Source organism: Syzygium oleosum, unplaced genomic scaffold, assembly GCF_021117445.2.
Source record: "Syzygium oleosum isolate NSW1041296 unplaced genomic scaffold, Sole_v2.1 Sole_v2.03, whole genome shotgun sequence".
NCBI lineage: Eukaryota > Viridiplantae > Streptophyta > Magnoliopsida > Myrtales > Myrtaceae > Syzygium > Syzygium oleosum.
In genome coordinates this window covers 5,099,191-5,122,314 of record NW_026607487.1, presented here as the reverse complement: position 1 = coordinate 5,122,314, position 23,124 = coordinate 5,099,191, and the positions used below count along the sequence as shown (strand labels likewise).

Sequence of the window (23,124 nt, the reverse complement as noted above, 5' to 3'; positions counted from 1 at the left end):
TCTTTCTCTCTCTTCAACCATACATATTTGATGGGGGACAAACAGAGTGATGCCAAAAAGTAAGATTGTATATTTCTTTTCAGTTGTCTTTGTTAATGGTATTAAAACTTAAAAGATGACCAGCATAACATACAGAAAGAGTGTGAGAGATCTGAATTGAGAGACAGGTTTGTGTAAGAGAGAAACAATGTGTTTAAAAAAATGGGGCAAACTAAAGATTTGTGTATGGAAATGGGAAAGTTTTGTTCTGCTTTTCAATGTTTCCTTGCCATGATTCTTGAGCCTGTGGAAAATAAAGAGAAGGGATGTATGCAATAAGACTATTACTGCACTGATCGTATGGCCTATGTCCTTTCTTGGCTTTCTGATTGAAGCACAGTAAATCTTCTCCACAAAAACATTGCTTCTGTGTTCCATCTCCATCGTGAGGAGCTCCATGCCAAATAAGGAAAAACTCTTTTGGAGATTGTTCAGTACTCGCACAAACCTCTGGGCTTCAGGTCCTTAAATCAAGAGTCAGTATAAAGGCATGAGATGTCACAGTTGACAAGTGGCTCATAAATTATTCTTACTACCCAACTTTTGGTTTCTGTCACTACCTACTTCTCATCCTAATGAACTGGTGAACTGTGACTGCAAGAGAATTGTTAATGATCTCGCTTTTGTTAATCTTCGATGTACTTTAATCTAACCTGATGTGATCCCATCTGATCTTCAAGCTTCCAGGTTTGGCCTTGGCTCGAAGGTCAAATCTTGGATACGGCTCAAGATTCGTTCAAATTTCCTATGGTAGCATAAGTACTGCTCTTTTACTCTGAAAATTGATTCGTCGTCAATTCATCATTGATGTTATGTGCATTTCTGCCTTTTTCTTAGGTTGCCACACAGCATTGCAACAGCTGCATTGGTTCCTTTTCATAAGTATTTAGCTTGATTGAATTAGTTGGAGACTTGGAGTGGGTTGCAATTTTCCTCCTTTTGCCCGAGTGCTTCGAAGCCTATCACTAGTTTCTTCTTGTCTTCACTATTCTATTGTTTCAAAAATTTCCTCTTATATAAGTATCTATTGTCCCATCTTGTGAATGGAATTGCTTAAGGATTTGTGCAGATAAACATGATGTGTCATGCTAAAACTTCATGATTAGCAGATATACGCAAGTTGGAAATCAGACAAGATTCCCCTTTAATTTTAATTCTGAAAACCTTGGCATCATTTATCTATTAGTGATGTCTTAGCAAATGCACAATCCTATGCTGGTTGAAAGAACGACTGAAATGCTGAAATTTTATTGCTCAACTTGAGACATCAAGGTATTACAAAGTTTTTCCCTTTACAGTTCTAGACGATTATGGAAGTTGCAGTGCATGTCTATTAAATCTCATCCTTCACTCTTTCCGACTTCGCCTGGTTGTGTAATATTAACCTATGGTGTCACCGCTAGTCTTCTACCCCAAGATGTGTCACTGATATTGTTTGGACTATGAATTGGTGGGGGCTGCGCGAACACAGGCCCCCTCTACCACAACTTACAACATAGGCTCTGTCTCTCGAGCAGACCTCAGGCTAAAGCACCTCTCCAAAGTGCAACGGAGGTCGCTAGCCTAAGCCATGGGCCTTCTTGATCACTTATTGACCCCATCCAGGTAAGTGCAGTTGCTCCCTTTTAATTGGACTTCCTTTTCTCTCTTTTCGTCATTTCATATACATTGTGGGACGATGGGGAGCCGTGTGGGAGCAGGTCATGTTTTTATACTGGAGTTCTACAATAAAGAAGGAAGCAAAGCAATGTTCCCCTAGAGGCCAGTATATCACAGATACATTATACATGGCTAAGAATACAGAAAATGGTTAGGAAAAAAATGTGTATGGCGAATTGGTGAGGTTTTTTCTTCTTTTTCCCATTTCAGTGGATTCTTTTCAGTCAGAGGATTTGCTTCCATCTCCATTATCAGAAGCTCCTTATATGGAAAAGAGAAAATCTGCCTTCAGCTCAGGAAATGGATGACAACTGAATCTTTTGCAGTTCGTTTCTCAACTTCAGCAAGTGGAAGAACTTTCTACCAGGACTCAGTAGAGTGCCGACATCAGAAATCACAATGTGCCGCAAAAAGCAAATTTATCATCTAACTGAAGTAGGGAAGGGTTATGTAACAACTCTTGAGCCTGATTATTGTCCCAAATGGAAGAACTACTAAAAAATCAACTGATGAAGTACCAGAACAAGACTAAGGTGTGGACCAACTGTCAAATCACTTACGTGGAAGGGGTCCATGGGCAATCAAGAAGACCTGTGGCCTAGGTCAACGACCTCTATTGCACGCAGGTGGTGCTATGGCCAAAGGTGTGCTCATCGTAGCAGTGCCTACATCATAATCTGTGGTAGCGGGAGCTTGCCTCTGCGCAGCCCCTTCAAATATCAAGCCAAACATTCGGTCTCTTTGGAGAGTGCATAATAGTAGGCTGAGCAGAAAGTCACAGAAACCTTGCTCATGTTTTTATCTATTTGTTTATTGAGACGTACCTCCAGGATTCAGAACTTATGAGGCAAGTGAAAGCTTGATAGATCATATGGAGTTTGCATAGACATGAGGTAAAAACATGGCGCTCTAGCTCAGCCTACTATTATGCACTCTCCAAAGAGACCAAATGTTTGGCTTGATATTTGAAGGGGCTGCGCAGAGGCAAGCTCCCGCTACCACAGATTATGATGTAGGCACTGCTACGATGAGCACACCTTTGGCCATAGCACCACCTGCGTGCAATAGAGGTCGTTGACCTAGGCCACAGGTCTTCTTGATTGCCCATGGACCCCTTCCACGTAAGTGATTTGACAGTTGGTCCACACCTTAGTCTTGTTCTGGTACTTCATCAGTTGATTTTTTAGTAGTTCTTCCATTTGGGACAATAATCAGGCTCAAGAGTTGTTACATAACCCTTCCCTACTTCAGTTAGATGATAAATTTGCTTCCAGCGCCGGCCTTGGTGGCTTTAAAATTTGATTTAATGAACTCTTTCTCATCTTCTTCGCCTCCTCCATTGTGGAATTGGCATCTTTTGAAGGTTTATAATCAATTCTTTTGGAAACATCACTGTTCCGTTGTTTGATGATATCCAGCCATTTACTGCTTAGCTCCGATTTCTATTCTTTGTCAATGTCGCTTTACCTATTGATGCACTAACCTTTTCGGAATTAGCATGTGATACATCAACATCTCGAAATGGTAGGCAAGTTCACATTGCCATTTGCGATTGCCCTCTTCTCTTATCGACTTCTTACGGTCCATATAGTTCATATATTTCCTCTAGAACACCAACTTGTGGATGAAACTACTCTAGAAAAGATGGAATTAAGAGCTACGCAGTAATGTCATGTAAAGAAAGTGGAGATGCTAAGAAATATTTGATGTAGGCAAAGTAGAGAGGAAACAACATCCTCTTCAATCATTTTTTTCTGCTTCTATGTATATTTTGCCCAGTTCATGAACAAAAGACCTGTATGGATGTGGCAAAAGCCCAGTTTCACCGAATTAACCACCTCAGTTCATCCATGTTTGGGCGAAAGAATATTAACTGACACAGCTGTCAATTGTGGATTTGTGTAAAAATACCAGTTGCCGGTTGCAACTTGTGAGCTGCAGTTTAGATGATGCCCAAGATGGTAAATTTAACAAAAAGAAAAGAGAAAGAGAAGAAATGCAAACAATGGTACTGTTAAGTGCAGACTGGAGGACTCACCATCTTATGAAGCCAAAGTATATCAGTACAATCTGCACTTAGAGCTGAGAGCCCCTTGCTTGGGCAGTATTGCAGCATTAATACAACTTACAATTGTCTTCCTAACTTCGTCAACAAATTTTGGTTTGCTAGGATAGATCACTATTGGTACATCATCTCTGGCACTTTGACGTGACAAGTTAAAGAGAATTCTTGGCCAGGGCCTAAAATTGGCACAGCATCATTATCTATCGCAGCTGACCACGTGAAATAGCTACTGCTAAAAATCATCGCAGCAGTTTCTAGTCTTTGCTATCGGAATCATATCCCACTTTCCGTTTGTAGTGAAAAGAACATAAATTGAAGTTCAGATTTCATACAGTAGCATGAGCAAGCAATCTAGATTTTCCTGTCAGCATGACTCATTTCATCCATTTAAGTCTTCACCAGGCCTTGCTACGAAAATCACCTAACATGAACTATTGAAAATTGGTTTTGTACAACAATTTTGAGCTTGAATTGGTAGGGCCACACATCGTGTGGCCCCGCTGCCAAAAATTAGGACGTAGGAACTGCTACGACAAGCAGTCCTAAGGCCAGCGCACCACCAAAGTGCAATGGAGGCCGTTGACCTTGGCCATGGGCATTCTTGATCACCCAACGACCCCGTCAAGGTTTGTGGGCGACCATTGCTAGTGGCGCTTCCCTATACATACTCTCGAGCCTCTCTCTCTCTCTTAAAATTTTTTCGATGTGGCACACTTCTTACCATATGTAGGTAAAAGTTTCTGCTCATAGCTAGCTGCACGGAAAAATACCGATATGCAACCTTATATACGGTATATACTCAATTGCTTAGTTTCTTATCCTTAATTGTGGACAGGGAGTAGATTGTGTTGTTTCCTTTTTGGCTAAGTAAGCAAGCAATTTTAGTCAAATAATAAACAGTAAAGTGGAACTACTCCTGCAAATTTTAAATAGGTTGGTGAGCAGCATTCTACCAAAGACTTAAATGGTATTGAAAATTAAAACCAGATACTTTGCAATCTCCATTGCATGAATCCTGTGCGCAAATGGAGGTTTGTCTGATTAACTTAGAAAGCTGCTTCTCTAATTTGTCATCGCCTCTCACAGTGTCGAGTTTGCCTCTTGACATCACCTGAACATGAAAAGAAGAAACTGGGGACAGAGATGCTGGGAGTGACTGTCGCTGCCTGAAACTTAGCAATGTCAAACATAATAGTTAATACACATGCTAAGAGATTCATTTCTGTAGCAGTCTCATTGCAATTAACCATAATATCTTCTTCAAACTGTATGCTTCATCATGGATTATATAATTTGAGCTTCAACCATGCCGATTATGAGATTGAAATCTACACTAGAGTTAATTCATGATAATGTGCACAAAAATGAGGGCCTTGTTTCCTAATGAGTGCAGAATAAGTTCTCTGTGAAAATCTACAGCCAGAGAAATCGACCAATTATGTTCACCGTGATCTCTGATGTAATTGACCACTCTAATTTTGTCAGCTGATTTCAGGACTACTCAGCAAAGATGAAGAGAAATCAATGACCCTCTCATAGACATTCTATATTGGGGAAAATTCTACAATCCGACAAAGATGGTAACTGTTGCAATCTGCCATTTGCCGAATGGTATTTGTCCATGGTGTAGAAATAAAAGGAATGTGAATAATAATGTGGTTCAAAATGCAGATCATATGGCTTGTCATATTTGCCTGATTCATATGAAAGCAAATAGATCTGCTGCAAGAGACTTGCTCCATTGCTAACTAATGGACTTGCATTAACACGACTTATGATTCAATCTTCTCAAGATTGCTTCTGCAACTTCAAGCTCTACATCTTCAAGCACTAATGTCAGATGCATGAGTTGAATTATCTTTTCAACCATGGCATACTATATCAGCAGCAATTCGGCATGAGATCGCAGCCCTTCACAAGCTAACTGCACGAAAGATTTTCAGTTAACCACCTTTTCTCCATATTGTGGTGAATGGGGCTCATGTGTTTATTTTGTAACTATGCTCAACTCAACTCCAGATGTTGTGGAGTCACAGAGTTACTACAACAGCTCACAAGTGTATCAAAATTCGCAGATATATTTGCCGTCATCAGCTTACAAGTGCATCAAGATTTTGAGCTCATATTTTGGGGTCCTCGCTCTCACAAATTATGACAGGCTCCTCTAGGATGAGCATACCTTAGGCCAACACACCGTCCGGAGTGCAATGGAGGCCGTCAACCTAGGCCATGGGCCATCTTGATCGCCCATCGACCCTGTCCAGGTAAGTGATTGACAGTTGGCATCCACTTCAGCTTTGCCAGGGACTTCCTCTATTTCATCATTATCTTTTTTTTGTGGGACCAAATCAGACTCAAAATGCTTCTGTTTAATTTAGGAAGATGTTCTCTTACTTCCAATTCTCTGTACATATGTTTATTCAATGATTTGGCACCAGAAAATATGTCGGAGGCACTGTTTATGAACTATGAATCCAATGAGTACTTCTATTCGAGTTTGAACTTCAACCCTTGAAGTCTGCTAAAGATTTTTCTGCTTCTCCTTTGGTATTATTTCCAGGTTTCATGTTATTTGACTTCTCATGTGAGCTTCCCTAAGTGATATGCCAAAGAATCAATGCTAAATGTTGATGATTCGTTCAGCAAATTTCAGATTATGCTATTACTTCATTTCTTTTCTCACTCTTATTTGCTCCTCTTTTTTTGTGTCAACAACTTTGCAGCCCCTATTGGTTTGCCATTTCTTTGATTTCAGAAAAATAAGACTCACCCACGAAATGCATTTCTCTTTGAATTCCTGACTAGATGAATTGTATGTTTATAGCTTTAAACAAAAAACGTTCAATTCTGGTTATAGTTTACCGTATGTATGCAGATGTTTTCCCTTGCAGCTACCTGCGCAGAAGAACACAGATGTACCAAATGAAGGCGTTCCTTCGAGGCATGAAATCCTTTTTTTAGTGAACATCTACAGGTGAAGAGTTCTACCAATGACGGTCCCACTTTTACCTACTAAAACTCATAGCAGAGATACAACATAAAGCAAAGACCATGTTGAAGATTAGATACCTCATTCTTCCCAAGTTGGCTCTCCTATTACAGTCATAGCCATCTATCTATCTTGCCTAAAACCTCCCCAACCAATAAGGGTGAGTGAGGGGCGGTTTTTATTTATTTGGAAGCCGAACCCAAACAGTTTGGAAAACATAAGGCGAAACGAAACCAGACGGTCTTTCACATCGAAACTAAACAGTACAAAACCAGTTCCGTCTTTTATATTAAAACCGAACTGGACCGGACTGCACTTACTGACCCCAAATAATAGCATACGTTCTCCAATTCATCTACCAATTCCAGTTGAGCATACCACTTAAAAATTCTTCACAGACAAAGATGGACATTAATTAAACACAGGTATCACTACGCCATTCCTTTCTTACTACAAATTAGTAGGGGCCGCGCAAACGCAGGCCCCTGCTGGCACAAATTATGACGTAGGCTCAGCCAACTTGGGCTGACCTTAGGCGAGCGTCCCTCCGAGAGTGCAATGGAGGTCGCTAACCTAGGCCATGGGCCTTCTTGATCGCCCATAGACCCCGTCCAGGTAAGTATGTTGCAATTGGTTGCCAGGCTGCATGTTATTCTCTCTCTTCCTTCTCTCTCTTCGCCGTTATGTCAATGTGGGACTTTTATTACACACTCACATAGGCATGTCTGAACAGAAAAATGCAGAAGTACCTACCATGTTCTTTTTCTCAAAGCCTTCCTCAATTTTATTCAGTAAGTAGTTGGTTTCGACAACTGAATTGAACCGGTTTTCTCATGTTGGATGAAGAAATCAAGTAGTCACTGCTTTTTGCTGTGAAAAGGAAGAGGATTACTAGCATCGGATAAGACTTAGCACGGTCTGAACACAGTTGCATGAAAGCATTAACTGAAAACTTAAACATAGATTGCAGTCTTGTGATTATGGTTGTCCAATGTACATGGTTGTAACTCGTATGCAATAATCAATTGATGTTAATGTAATTGCAGGTGAACACCTTCTAAAAACTCACAATGATTGTCCCACAGAGTAGTACTTCAAATGCAAATGCATGCCCTGCATATCCTTATAGGCCGGCCAATGCAGGAGTGTATAGTGGACATCAGTTTTAGTACAGTTACTGTCACATCTTTTTCAGTCTGTACGCTTCCTCATGGATTTTACCATTTCATGCGCTCCAAATACAATAAAGATCAACTCTTGAGGAGCAGAATCAGTTTATCTGTTAATTTCTGTTTCTATAGCCTGGGAAATTACAAAGTATAATTACACCATGGTTCGTATATCTTGTTCCACAACTTCATCGAGCTCTAAGTTCTTAGGCTACTGTCTGCCGCACGAATTGGAGCACTTCTCAACCGAGACATAATGTTTGCACGAGATTACAATCTACCACGACCCAACTGCATAAAGAATATCTCTTGAAAACCAACCGTGGCTTGATATTGCCACGAGTGGAGGCCATTGCCATCACTTTAAACAATGCTCGAGTCATTCTTATTGACGTTGTACAGTCAAGCCACTAACTCAAATTTTCACTCTCGCCATGGCAGACAGTTTCTCAAACTAAACTTACATTTTCGCACAGTGGACTAAACAATCCATCTAGATGTTCGGTACCAAAATCACCTAATACAAACAGCTAACGAAATGGGTCTTGCATATGACCATTTTGAAGTTGAATCTTAGCGGCCGCACAAACGAAGGCCCCCGCCACCACAAATCGTGACGTAGGGTCCACTTCAATGAGCAGACGTTAGCCGACGCGCCACGCAGGAGGCTGTCGATCTAGGACATGGGCCTTGTTGATCACCCATCGGCCACCGTGTCTAGGCGGAATTGGTGTGTACCACAAGTAGATATTCCGATTTATTGACACTGCTGCTAAGAAACTGATGCGCTCATTCAGCGATTTCAGATTCTACAGACTTTGTTATGCAGCGAAGCTTAAAAAGCTTTGTCAAATTAACAATTTCACTGCTTGAGCATGCTTTCCGGTGCTTCAAGCAGTTACTCAGACCCAACGCACTTCCGCCTCTTGACATGGATGGGGCAGGGAACAGGCAATGATCATGAAACCACTCACTGGCGGAATCTTCACAGCATATGACAAAAGCCACCTTTGGACTATGAAATGGTAGGGGCCGCGCGAACGCAGGCCCCTGCTGCCACAAATTATGACGTAGGCTCAACCAACTTGGGCTGACCTTAGGCGGGCGCCCCTCCGAGAGTGCAATGGAGGTCGCCAACCTAGGCCATGGGCCTTCTTGATCGCCCATCGACCCCGTCCAGGTAAGTATGTTGCCAGTGGCTGGGAGGCTGCTTCTAATTCTCGCTCTTCCTTCTCTCTCTTCACCGTCATGCCAATGTGGGACTGTTATTACGCACTCACATAGGCATGTCTTAACAGAAAAATGCAGATGTACCTAGCATGTTCTTTAGTTCTCAAAGCCTTCCTCAAGTTTATTCAGTAAGCAGTTAATTTTGACAAAACCAATTGCGCCGGTTTTCTCGTGTTTAGGTTTTTTTTCGTGGTCAGATTCTCATGTTTAGTTAAGAAGTCAAGTAGTCACTATTTTTTGCTTATGGACATCAAAAGGAATAAAAGCATCATATAAGAGTTAGCATGGTCCGAAGACCCTGAATGCTGTTGGCATCAAAGCATCAACTGAAAACTCATATATGGATTGTAATCTTGTGATTATGGTCAGTCCAATGTACATGGTTGAAACTCGAAAGCAATAATCAATTGATGTTATTGTACACTTCCTCGTGGATTTTACCACTACGACCGCTCCACAAGATCAACTCTTGAGGAGTAGAATTGGTTTCTCTCTGAATTTCTGTTTCGATAGCCTGGAAAATCTACCAATTATAATTACACCCTGGTTCGTATATCTTGTGCCACAACTTCATCAGGCTCTAAGTCCTTAGGCTACTGTCCGCCGCACAAACTGGAGCAACTTCTTGACCAAGACATAATGTTAGCACGAGGTTACAATCTTCCACGACCCAGCTGCATAAATAATATGTCTTGAGAACCAACTCTAGCTTGACATTGGCACGAGTGGAGGCCATTGCCGTCACTTTAAACAATGTTTGAGACGTTCTTGTGGACGTTGTACAGTCAAGCCATTAACTCACAAAATTTCACTCTCACCATGGCACGACAATTTCTCAAACTAAACTTTTTTGCACAATGAAATAAACAATCCATCTAAATTTTGCGGTAGCAAAATCACCTAATACAAACGGTAAACGAAATGGGTCTTGCATATGACCATTTTGAAGTTGAATTAGTCAATGCGCGAACGAAGGCCCTCGCTACCACAAATCATGACGCAAGCTCCGCTTGATGAAGCGGACCTTAGCCGATGCGCCACCCCAGAGGCTGTCGATCTAGGACATGGGCCTTAATTAACGGTGTATACCTTTATTTTGTTCAGGGACTTGCCCCGTTTGATCATTGTATTTCTTCCATACATACAGGACTCCAAGTTAGACTCAGAAAGCTTGTCCCAAACTTGAATTCCAGAATATGATCTGATCTCTCGCTCCTAGCATTATGTCTATATAGAAATCGGAACCAAAGAAGATGTTAGCCGGACTGTTTATGGAAATAAGAAACCGAATAGATGCATTGCATTAGAGGAAGTAATCTGTTCCAATAACCGGCCACGGTCATTTACTTAGTCTAGGCAGAATTGGTGTGTATCGCGAGTTGATATTCTGAATTATTGACACTGCTGCTAAGAAACTGATGCAATCATTCAACCATTTCAGATTCTGCTGACTTTGTTGTGTTTAAAAAGCTTTGTCGAATTGAACAAGCAGTTAACTAGGCTATACATTTCAAAAGCTACATTTTTGGACTATGAATTGGTAGGGGCCGCGCGAACGCAGGCCCCCGCTGCCACAAATTATGACGTAGGCTCAACCAACTTGGGCTGACCTTAGGCGGGCGCCCCTCCAAGAGTGCAATGGAGATCGCCAACCTAGGCCATGGGCTTTCTTGATCGCCCATCGACCCCGTCCAGGTAAGTATGTTGCAAATGATCATGAGGCTGCATCTAATTCTCTCTCTTCCTTCTCTCTCTTCACCGTCATGTCAATGTGGGACTTATTAGTTTAATGCTGCTTAGGTACTTACCATATTGCATGTTAAAATATAAGTCACCACCTAGCAACACAGAATATACACATTCGGTACAAGATCCAGATAGTCAGTGCAATCTTCCTTGAAGTCACAACTTACAGTTATCCTAGGATTTTGCTCTAGTCCGCTACAAGTTTGCGCGGTCGCTGCTGATCGATCTTTCCGCACAACGGATGTCGACAATATCCTCTCTTGTTTTTAGGTTTTTCACTGACAATTGCTTCGGCGGATCCTTCTTCTGATCCATTTTTCTCAGGGGCATCATAGCACATAACTACAATCTGCAGTTCTCTTTTCTCTGAAGCAGAAGCATATAGCATCCATTGCTGCTCTGAGCAATCTAAGACATTTCCACAACATTTGCAGAACAACCTGAAGATTGGATCCAAATTTGCAATTCGACAGTGCTCGCTCAACGCGGACGCAGTCGCTTCAGGCCTTAACCAAAATCCAAAAGGCAACCTGATTTCTTTGCTTTCCCAAAACTTTCTCCAGAAACCCTTTTGAAAATCTTTAATTACACTCAGCGCCGTTTCTGCAGAAGGACCAAATGATTGCAACTCAGCTCAAATTTGGAATCAGCTCCTCCTCAACCATATGGCAAACCCAATCTCCTTCCAAATCTATTTCAAGGGATTTGGCCTGTCAGGACCAAGAATCATTACGGTGTCAGCAAACGTTCTTCCGCACTTTCTCACGAGAATCAATCACCCTTCTCTCTCTTCACCGTTATGTCAATGTGGGACTTTTATTACACACTAACATAGGCGTGTCTGAACAGAAAAATACAGATGTACTTACCATGTTCTTTAATTCTCAAAGCCTTCTTCAATTTTATTCAGTAAGTAGTTGGTTTTGACAACCGAATTGCGCCGGTTTCCTCATGTTTAGATTAAGAAATCAAGTAGTCGCTGGATTTTACTGTGCAATGGAAGAGGATTACTAGCATCAGATAAGACTTAGCACGGTCTGAACACAGTCGGCGTCAAAGCACTAACTGAAAACTCAAATATAGATTGTACTCTGGTGATTACGGCCAGTCCAACTTATATGGTTGTAACTTGGAAGCAACGAGCAATCTATGTTAGTGTAAATGCAGGTAAATACCTTCTAAAAATTCAAAATGATTGCCCTACAAAGAGTAGCTACTTCAAATGCAAAATAAAAGGGAAAACTGCAGATCATACGACCGGTATGCCCCCGATTTTTCACATATTCTTAAAGACCGACCAATACAAAAGTCTATGCAAACATCAATTTTACCATAGTTAGTGTCCCATCTTTTTTCAGTCTGTACGCTTCCTCGTGGATTTTACCATTTCAAGTGCTTAAAATACAATAAAGATCACCTCTTGAGGAGTAGAATCGGTTTTTCTGTGAATTTTTGTTTCTATAGCCTGAGAAATCTACCAATTATAATTACACCATGATTCATATATCTTGTTCCACAACTTCATCGGGGCCTAAGTCCTTAGGCTACTCTCTGCTGCACAAACTAGAGCAACTTTTCAACCGAGACATAATGTTTGCACGAGATTACAATCTACCACAACCCAGCTGAAAATGGAATATCTTTTGAGAACTAAAAGTGGCTTGATATTTCCATGTGTGGAGGCCATTGCCATCACTTTAAACAATGTTCGAGTCATTCTTATGGACGTTGTGCAATCGAGCCATTAACTCAAAATATCACTCTTGCCATGGCCCGACAGTTTCTCAAACTAAACTTACATTTTTCGTGCAATGGAATAAATAATCATCTAGATTTTGCTGTACCAATATCACCTAATACAAAACAGCTAACGAAATGAGTATGGCATATGACCATTTTGAGATTGAATTCTAGCGGTCGCGCGAACGGAGGCCCCGGCTACTACAAATCAGGGCATAGGCTCCACCACAATGAGTAGACCTTAGCTGATGTAGACCTTTGTATAGTTCAGGGACTTGCCCCGTTTGATCATTGTATTACTTCCATACATACAGGTCTCAAGTCAGACTCAGAAAACTTGTCTCGAACTTGAATTCAAGAATATGATCTGATCGCTCACTCGTATGTACCGCGTTGGAGGAAGTAATCTGTTCCAAGAACCGGCCACGGTCATTTACTTGGTAGTCTAGGTGGAATTGGTGTGTATCGCAAGTTGATATTCCGAATTATTGACACTGCTGTGCTAAAAAACTGACGCACTCGTTCAGCCATTTCAGATTCTGCCGACTCTGTTGTGCAGCGAAGCCTTCAAAGCTTTTGTCAAAGTAACAATTTCTCACAGGCATTTTACATTTCAAAGCCTACCTTTTTGGACTACGAATTGGTAGGGGCCGCGCGAACGCAGGCCCCCGCTGCCACAAATTATGACGTAGGCTCAACCAACTTGGGTTGACCTTAGGCGGGCGCCCCTCCGAGAGTGCAATGGAGGTCGCCAACCTAGGCCATGGGCCTTCTTGACCGCCCATCGACCCCGTCCAGGTAAGTATGTTGCCAACGGTTGGGAGGCTGCTTCTAATTCTCTCTCTTCCTACTCTCTCTTCACCGTCATGTCGATGTGGGACTAACTAGTTGTACTGCTACTAAGGTACTTACCATATTGCATATTAAAATATAACGTCGCCACTCTGAGCAAGCTAGCAACACTGAATATACTCATTTGGCACCACATTCAGAGAGTGCAGTGTAATCTTCCTTGAAGTCACAAATTACAGTTACCCTAGGATTTTTGCTCTAGTCCAATACGATTTCGCGCTGTCGCTGCTGATCGATCTTTACGCACAATAGATGTCCGACTAAATCATCTCTTGTTTTCGGGTTTTTCATCGGCGATCTATTCGACCCTTCTTCTGATCCACTTTTTGTCAGGGGGCATAACCCACAGTTACAATCTGCAATCACTCTTTTCTCCGGAGCAGCATATAGAGCATCCACTGCTGCTCCGGCCAATCCGGGTCCTCACCAGAACTGATAAACAACACATTTTCTTCCATATCTAGCCCAAGAACCTATCAATAATCCCCAGCACCAGGATCAATTTCCACAACATTTGCAGAAGAACCTGAAGTTTGGATACAAAATTTTGCAATTTCGACAAGGTTCAACGCGAGCGCAGTCATGTCAGGCCTTAACCAAAATCCAAAAGGCAACCTGAATTCTTTGCTTCCCATAACTTTTTTTTTCCAGAAACCCTTTAACGATCTTTAATTACACTCGCTCCAATTCTGCAGCAGAAGGACCAAACGATCGCACTTAACTTCGGAAAACGCCCGACCATTAACTAGAATCAGCTCCTCCTCAACCATATGGCAAACCCAATCTCCTTCCAACTCTATTCCAAATCTCCACCGAAGTAGAAGGGATTTGACCCGTCCGAACCAAGAATCATCACATCACAAAGTCGGCAAATCTTTGCTTCCCAGAACGCTTTCCAGAAACTCTTTCAGCGATCTTCAATTTTATTTTATTTTTTGGTCGAAAGCGATCTTCAATTACACTCGCACCATTTCTGCAGCAGAAGGACCAACTGATTGCACTCAGCTCCTCCTCAAACCATATGGCAAAACCAATCTTCTTCCAAGTCTATTCCTCAAACCTCCACCAAAGGTAGAAGGGTTTTGACCCATCCGAACAAAGAATCATCACAAAGTCGGCAAATCTTTGCTTCCCCAAAACATTTTCCAGAAACCCTTCTAACGATTTTCAATTACACTTGCACCATTTCTGCAGCACAAGGACCAAATGATTGCACTCAGCTCCTCCACAAACCATATTGCAAACCCAATCTCCTTCCAACTCCATTCCAAACCCCCACCCATCCGAACCAAGAATCATCACAAAGTCGGCAAATCTTTGCTTCCCAAAACATCTTCCAGAAACCCTTCTTACGATCTTGAATCACACTCGCGCCATTTCTGCAGCAGAAGGACCAAATGATTGCACTCAGCTCCTCCTCAAACGACATGGCAATACCCAATCTCCTTCCAAATCTATTCCACCGAAAGGCAGAAGGGATTTGACCCGTCCTGCTAAGAATCATCACAAAACCACTCCACCAAAAGGTTAGAAGGGATTTGACCCGTCCACCCAAGAATCATCACAAGGTGAGCGGATCTTTCTTCCCTACTTCCTCCCAAGAATCAATCCCAACCAAAGGAAAGAATTGGAACGATTTTATCATTGGGCTTTGGAATTGGAGGGGGTCGGCGCGAACGCAGTCCCCCAGCTACCACAAATTACGACGTACAGTCTCCAAAGTTTTGGAGATGTTAGGCTGAGTGCACCTTCGTTCAAGGAGTGCAATGAAGGCCACTCGGCCTAGGCCATGGGCCTTCCTGATCGCCCATTAGACCCCGTCCAGGTATGTATGAAACTTTCTCTCTCCTTCCCTCTTCCGTTAAATACCGTCACTCGTCAACCCCCCGCTTCGCGACCCATCGATGTGGGACGCGTTAGTTCGAGGCGCCACTGCAACGTCCTCTCCTTTTCGTTCGTCAGTCGCCTTCTTGTTGGGTGGCTCTGTTTTCGCTGTTGTTCGGTGACGAGACACGAATGAATGTTGGCATTGCGAAGAGTGGTGGTGTCTCTATAGAGATCCTTCCTCATTTGAAACAATTTTTAGGAAATGGCAAAAAGGCGAGAGCCAAATCGGGTTGTGAGATTAATTAAAGTTGTCGGATTCGCGATCTCGGGTATTTTCCATTTTCGGAGATTTCGCGCATTTATAATCCAATCGGTTTCTGCGATATGTAGTGGTTTTGTGTCCGAAAAGTTACGATCAATTGCCGTAGCCATGGGCATGATTGGAGTAGAGACGGGCTCTTGTCCTTTTAAGAATTCAATGGTGGGAATCCCCTCACTTCACTGTCGTGCAGCAGTTTTAGTAGTGTGGATGGATTTGTACACTTGCATACCTAGAGGGAATTATCCAATGAGCATGCTGGATATGTCCTTTTGAGGGGACCACACTGATGAGTTTACATCCAAAAGTATATCTTCACCTAATCATTGAAAAATGTGCTGAGGGAAGGATTTGATTTTGCATTTATTACGTCTCTGATTTTGAAACTTACGAAGTTGTTTTTGCGTTGACTGCCGTCGTACAGAACTTACGAGAAGAACATACAATCCAAATGAAAAGAGAATGTCAAGATAATTTTTGACTGAGGTGATTTGGAGAATATTTAGCTGTGCATTTTCAAGTGGTTTAACAAGGTCGAAATATTAGCTCTAGTAAGAGAGGCGATCCTGGAGGTACTCGAAGGATGCTAACCCTTGTGAGAATCGAGATATATGCATTCATTGCAAGCAAAAAGCAAAGGGACAAAATGAGTATGAGTATTCAAGGAATTGACCTTCAAGGATCAAACAAAGAGGGGAATGCATCATCAAGTTTTGTTGATTTGTCTGAGGCGCACTGTTGTTAAGGATAATTCCGTCTCTCGGAGTGCAAAACTCGATTCGTAAGACTCTAGCAGTTATCTTCCAAGAATACAACAGATATTATACTCCGCACTAAATATTAGAAAGAATACGAACAACATTATGTGTATAACTCAGCCAAGAAGAAAATGAAAAAAAGAAAGGATAATCTCCTTTTAATTCGAAGTGTCTCTAAGGATTGTGCTTTGAAATTTATATTCAAACGAAAGACAACCGTTAAAAAAACCGTTATAATTTTTTTAATAATTAATTGATGACCATTACAAAATAATAAAGGGTTTATGGAGAAATAAATCAAACATTACAAAGCCGTTATAAAATTATTTTATATTAATGGTGAATAAAAACCGTTACAAAAGTAATAGTTTTAATATTTCAAAACTTATTGAAATATACTCATGGTGTCTATTTTGTGCTTTTTTAATTTCATATGGAACGTGAGTATTGAGAAAAAAAAGTGTTTTCTATTGATGGATGCTATGTGTTCTAATGCAGTTAACATGTTGGTTGACCAACAAAGTTTTGAATTAAATAAACTATATCGTTTATTTCATCCGTTGTTAAATAATTTTCATGGCATTAAAGAAAAATATATCATTTAAAATAAGGGCAAAAGCCACAAAAAACTATAAACTATGCCTGACACATTAACTCTAAAAAAATTTTCAGTGACACCAAAAATCTCAAATTTATACTCGTGTGACACATTTACCCTCCTTCAAAGTTCTTTCAATGAGAATTGTTAAAAATCGGCCTACATTGACGCCAAAAAGCAACAGCGTTGACATGGCGCCCATATGACTTAAGTGAAATAAAAAAAATAAAAAAAACCGTTGTTTTGGCTGAAAAATCATATAATAGAACCTTGGCAGAGGGTAAATGTGTCATATAGCTACAAGTTTGGGGTATTTTTTATATCACAAGAAATAGTTTAGGGTAATTGTGTCACACTGGGCATCATTTTGGGTTTTTGATGTCACAAAAAAAGTCCATGGTAAATGTGCCACAATTGGTATATTTTGGGGTTTTTTGTTACTTTTTCCCTTAAAATAATAGCCTCATTCATGAATATATTTTATCCTTAGTTTGATGAATTTTGTTAACTTAAGTATATCATTTTTTTGTTTTAGTTAAACAAATTTGAATTAAATAAGATATGATCATTGGGATGACGAGCCCATAACCTTAGGGCGTGTTTGGTAACGTTTCTATTTCTGGAAACAATTTCTTTTCAAAAATAATTTTTTCTATTTCTATTTCCTATATGAGTTTCTGAGCAAAAGAATGCGTCTGGTAACTGCACAAAATTTCTATTCCTAGAATAGAAAAAGAACATAAATGCATTTGGTAACTACACAAAATTTATATTCTTGAAATAAAAAAAGAACAAAAATGCGTTTGGTACAACCAAAAAAATTTCTATTCCCAATTTTTTTCATTCAAGTTTATAACTTTTATTTAACTATAAGTACAAGTTATAAGTGAAAAAAACCAATAATCATTGTTTATTGGTTTGTCTAATCCTTTTTAACTCACACTACTTTATATATATCTATATCTTTAGCGCGCTCTTTATGGATAAAATTAATTTTCTTAATCTTTTTATTATTCTGAATACCATATTTATCTATTTCAAAAGTTTCTTCACAGCCGCTATTACAAATACTATTTATTCTCATATTAAATTACCAAAAGATAAAAAAGAATGCTTACATCTTAATCATGTGTTAGTTGTTTTTATTATCAATAAATAAACAAAACGAGAACTCCTTCTACGAATGTGAAGAACTCTCCGGGTCGACCTTGACAGTGCTATAATATACAACAGCTGACGTCACTCATTTTTGTCACTTAAGAAGATTATACCTTTCTTTCTCTTTATGAACTCTTTTATATGATGCATAGAGTTCCTTGCCACTATATATATATAAAGAACATTCGAAACTCCATATACGACATTATAATAACACATGGATGATTATGCGGATTTTATTGGGCGCTTGAATATGATCCATTCGCTTTATTAATCACTTAAATAGTCACAGGAACTTTGAAAATTGATTTATATAGACATGAATCCTTAATTTTCTAATAATGATTAAGTTTACAAAATCAATTTAAATTTGATTGTGACTTATATATATATACACACACACATCTTGTTTTCGTCCAATAAAGCTGAACACGTACATGAAGGAGCAATCTTCATTTGTAGCAAGAAAAGCGTAGTTGAATGCCATCATTCCAAAGAGATTCTATAAACTCCCATTGCTTAAATATCCCATTGACTCATGCTTTGCCAAATATTCAAAGCTTGCTAAACCTCCGTTTGAAACGTTGCACAGTCTTTAGATTTGAAAAATACAACGATAATAATATCTGCTAATTAACAAAATGTTGCCAAATATTTATAAACAACATTACATAAGTCAGAAACACAAAGTCATGGAATCTTAGGCATATTGTGATCCCTTTGCATTTGATTTGCAATATTTTTCCTAAGCATGTTTATCTCAACTGCTTCCTTATGCCACTCATTTGCACCCTCCACTTGTGTAGGTCCAAATGAGTACTCCGGATCTCCATATAGGAAAAAGTTTTTGTCCGTCCTATATTGGTCACAAATGTAATTATTATAACACAACATGCAATTACAATACATGCTTGCTTTCGAATTGTAAATGGAGGCATATGTCTCAAAATAAAGAAGCGATTCTTTAATGCCCCAAATAACCTCTCAATGGCATTCCTTAATGAAGAATGCCTATGGTTGAACAATTCTGTTGTTGTTCTGGGCTATCTCTCCTACCCCTATAATCATTTAAATAATACCGTTCACCTTTAAACGGAGTTAAAAATCCTGGAAGTGCTGCATAACCAGAATCTACCACGTAGTATTTTCCTATAACAAGGTATATATAAATTTGTTATGACATTCAACGCAATATAATCATATAGAAAATTACTCCTTATAAACAAAGCAAATACCGGGTGGTGGTCGAGGAAATTGCAGTCGAGGAGTCTCGAGTGCTGCTGAGAGCACACGACAATCGTTGGCAGATCCTTCCCACCAAGCATATACGAAAGTAAATTTCATATCAAACGAACAAACACACAAAACATTCTGGGTGGTAGTCTCTTTCCTACCTTTAAATGGGATTTGCTTCGACACAAGCACGGAAGCATTAATGTGGGTGCCATCAATAGCACCTACGCAGCCCTGTGATTTTATGAAAGTTTAGTGTTATACAAGATTATCAACACATGTATTTGATGGAGTAAAATCGACATGAAATCATACATTGAAGTAGAGTTTATGGTTAGGATCCATAAGAATCTCCTCTGGAATAACATTAAAAGAAGGTGGCTTGATAACCTCTTTTGATAGTTTCATAATGGCTTTCAACACTACGGTAAAATACTTGCTAATTATTTCTCCCGAACGTGGGAATCTCTCACATAAATCTCTGATGGAGTTCTTGTGACCAACCAAAGATAAGATCCCAACTTGTTCATCTATCATAATATACCGACTATCTTTCAACCAACCTCTTGCCCTCATTAAATCACATAGGTTCAGAAAAATATGTCTCTCCATTCTAAATACTTTATATATTCTATCGAATGTCCATAAACAATGTCTCTTACCCATTCGGGTCCTGACAATTTGCTATCCCTAATAGGATCTTTCATAAGCACGGACATGTCCATTGAAAAAGTGCACAACCATGCTATTATTATGTCAATATCAAACTCATCCAAATACTGTTCAACCGGTGCTACCTCCCCTTAAGACACACTATTTGTTGCCCCTTCAATAGTCCATATGCCATCACACAAATAAAAAAACATCAATATGGATATCCGGAGAAAAAAACCAACAACAACTAATAACATAAGTCGTAGAGTGAAAGCAAACCAAATATAAAAATCCCACGCAATCCATGACACCCATGCCACCACACAAATACAATAGTCTCAACATGAATATCTTTAAAAACCAAATAACTAGCAATACCATAAGTCATAGAGTAAAATGAAACACAAAGTCATGAAAATCCTACGCAATCCATGGTACAATTCCCAACATCTAGTTAAGAGATTGGAGAAGTCCATTTCTCCTTTCAGTTGGGGATTTGATGAAAGCCTCACTCCATCTGGCATTAACGCATGCTCGTTCCACTGCTTTGTTGTACAGATTCTGCTCCAAGTCAGGCATGTTAATTAGGACATCAATCACAGCAGATATAGAGTAGGGGTCTACAGGTGGTGATGCGACCTGTGAAGTGACAGAGCCAATCACAAATTGACTCGCCCTAGCTTTGATCATCTCCTGTATGGCTTTGCAGGTGCTAGCAACATTGAATGAGTTACTCGCTCTTCTCCTTTTCGTATTTGGAGTCCTATCCAACTTGTGCTTGCCATGAACTGGAGTAGCTGTCTTGTCAGATGTAAATACTCCCTCATCAAGGTGGTGTTCACTGATGTCTTTTGGATCACCGTTTGCATCACCACTACCATTGAATACTCCTTTGTCATCATCTGATAACATCAAGTCTTCAGCATTTCTTGCTACATGCTCCCCAGTAGCATATGTATCACCAAATACAATACACAAGTTGGGATACTGAGGAAACTCATCCTTCTTGAATTTTGCCCACTCACTATTATCCTGCAATTCTCACAATGATGACATATGTTAGCAATATTATCAAACATCTTCAAACTTACACTTACAATGATCTCAAAAGGACCAAAAGTTAAATGATACCTTGATGGGAGGTTCCCATATGCTTGGATCATCGACAACAACTATTTTATTTACATTATCCTAGCCAAATCTGGATTGTGAAAGAAGCTTCTTAAAACTACCATACTGTTTTTTCACCTTGTTCTTCAATTGTACTTAGTTATATTGGAGCCCTGTCTGATTATTGAATTCAGTCCGTATGTTATTCCACCATGCTTTGTTGTAAGTAGAAGAGGTGCGATTTCCCTTTTTGACCTCTTCTACCAACAAACTTATAAACAAGTTGGTTAAATGTTCGGTCCACTTTGTATTAAATACCTCTTTCTGTGATGCCATTTAACCTTGACTGGTTTAGCATCATACGAGCCATGCATTAAATCATACCATAGTCATATAGGAATTACACGCAATACTACATTAAATCATAACATAATTATAACATTGTAACCACCCAATATTGACCACCACAGTTGCCCTAGAAAGGAATTTAAATGGAAGTGAATTTCATCAATAGGATTTATATTATTGTTTTATTTTTGTGTGATATTTTTCTGAGTGTGCATATGTTTAAGTTTATTAAAAGTAGACAGGGCCTCACATTTTTTTTAACAAGCAAAAGTGATATATGTGACCCTATCATAGTGATATGCTGCAAATACCAGAATACTAGAGCCAGAGCAACACCTATTTTCAAATATGATATCCAAAGCCACTCCTGGGCCATAAGAAAGGTAAAGAGAAAAAGACAAGTGGTAAGCGGAAGGCAGAATTTGATTTGATTTGATATGCTTTCAGTTGATTTACGTATTTTGTGGTAATCACGCTATGCAATATTAGTTACCCAAAGCTTGAACTTCAAATTTTTGCTTTGAAGTTCATCAATTTCATATGACAATAGTATTCAATGGAAAAAGAACAAGGACAAGCAATATCATGTATAGGGGGAACCTGGAAATACTCAAAGATCTCATTAACTGAAAGGAAAGCTATTGTGATAGAGATACTTGGTAGCCAGAAAATGTAAGTGCCACATGGATACTGACAATACATTTTCCATCTAGTGTCATGAAAGAACCAATTCTATGAATTTCTAGCCCTTTAAATGTGTTAACTAGCAAAAAACGAATCCCAAATAACAATACACAAGGATAGAGGAAAGTCATCTGCAACATGACAAGAGATTAACTAATTTATTAATTAAAACAATAAATGCCACAAAAAGTTGATACATGTATTTAGGTATTACTCGAAAACAAAATACTAACCTTAAAACAGTGCAATTCGATACCCTCCCTGTTGTAGATATAAGGATACCTGCCAAGTTAATGGAAGATACATATGAGGATCAACCATCAAGATGTGTTACTCATCCAAAAGCTGCAAAATTTGCAAAAGGTTCCTGACTAAAACCAATTAAACAACAAATTGTTTCTTCCTTTCAATGGACAAGAGACAACACATTACTCTAATTATTCTAGAACTTCACCACTATAATTCTGGCGAATTGACAACTTTAATCCATGAATCATCATTAGAATTTCCTCTGCCTCTTTTACAATGTGATTATGAGTCCTAAAAGCATATCATCTTAAAGCAAGAGAAGAATTAACCCCACATTCACCACATTCACAGCGCCCAAATCTGTGGCGCAGGCGGCCCTCGGTCGACGGCGGCGAGGGTCGCCCGCACCATAATCGCCACACAGTATCAAACAGAGATGAGAACAGAAAGGCGTACTGGTGGCTTTCGATGGTCAAGGCTTCGCCGCGAGTGACGGGGTGGTGGCCAGTGCTTTGAGACGGTCTGCAGACGACGGAGGATGGAGGAGGCAGCTTGAAAGGGAAGAAGAGGTAAGAAGTAAATTTTAGGCTTTCTCTTTCTACCTTTCTATTTCTATTTTTGTTTCTAGGAGCAAAGAAATAGATTTTTATTGCTTCTTATTTCTGTTCCAAATCTATTTCCTAGCCACTTTTCTATT

The 23,124-nt window shown here is 39.8% G+C and overlaps 8 non-coding genes and 3 pseudogenes across 8 annotated transcripts; 1 reads left to right on the top strand and 10 right to left on the bottom strand.

Annotated features, from left to right (window-relative positions):
• Window positions 1-1,489: 1,489 nt before the first annotated feature.
• On the bottom strand, window positions 1,490-1,652 carry LOC115681070 (U1 spliceosomal RNA). Its single transcript, XR_004005738.1, has one exon. It is a non-coding gene; the product is annotated as a U1 spliceosomal RNA (small nuclear RNA).
• A 598-nt stretch (window positions 1,653-2,250) lies between these two features.
• Window positions 2,251-2,412, top strand: LOC115681073 (U1 spliceosomal RNA). The gene has a single exon (XR_004005741.1). It is a non-coding gene; the product is annotated as a U1 spliceosomal RNA (small nuclear RNA).
• A 253-nt stretch (window positions 2,413-2,665) lies between these two features.
• On the bottom strand, window positions 2,666-2,827 carry LOC115681072 (U1 spliceosomal RNA). Its single transcript, XR_004005740.1, has one exon. It is a non-coding gene; the product is annotated as a U1 spliceosomal RNA (small nuclear RNA).
• A 1,411-nt stretch (window positions 2,828-4,238) lies between these two features.
• Window positions 4,239-4,397, bottom strand: LOC115681071 (U1 spliceosomal RNA). Its single transcript, XR_004005739.1, has one exon. It is a non-coding gene; the product is annotated as a U1 spliceosomal RNA (small nuclear RNA).
• A 1,494-nt stretch (window positions 4,398-5,891) lies between these two features.
• On the bottom strand, window positions 5,892-6,035 carry LOC115681074 (U1 spliceosomal RNA; annotated as a pseudogene).
• Window positions 6,036-7,212: 1,177 nt separating this feature from the next.
• LOC115681082 (U1 spliceosomal RNA) lies at window positions 7,213-7,375 on the bottom strand. The gene has a single exon (XR_004005747.1). It is a non-coding gene; the product is annotated as a U1 spliceosomal RNA (small nuclear RNA).
• Window positions 7,376-8,946: 1,571 nt separating this feature from the next.
• Window positions 8,947-9,109, bottom strand: LOC115681066 (U1 spliceosomal RNA). The gene has a single exon (XR_004005735.1). It is a non-coding gene; the product is annotated as a U1 spliceosomal RNA (small nuclear RNA).
• A 1,582-nt stretch (window positions 9,110-10,691) lies between these two features.
• Window positions 10,692-10,854, bottom strand: LOC115681083 (U1 spliceosomal RNA). The gene has a single exon (XR_004005748.1). It is a non-coding gene; the product is annotated as a U1 spliceosomal RNA (small nuclear RNA).
• Window positions 10,855-13,280: 2,426 nt separating this feature from the next.
• Window positions 13,281-13,443, bottom strand: LOC115681081 (U1 spliceosomal RNA). The gene has a single exon (XR_004005746.1). It is a non-coding gene; the product is annotated as a U1 spliceosomal RNA (small nuclear RNA).
• Window positions 13,444-15,150: 1,707 nt separating this feature from the next.
• On the bottom strand, window positions 15,151-15,322 carry LOC115681069 (U1 spliceosomal RNA; annotated as a pseudogene).
• Window positions 15,323-20,299: 4,977 nt separating this feature from the next.
• Window positions 20,300-21,482, bottom strand: LOC115681059 (uncharacterized; annotated as a pseudogene).
• Window positions 21,483-23,124: the final 1,642 nt, after the last annotated feature.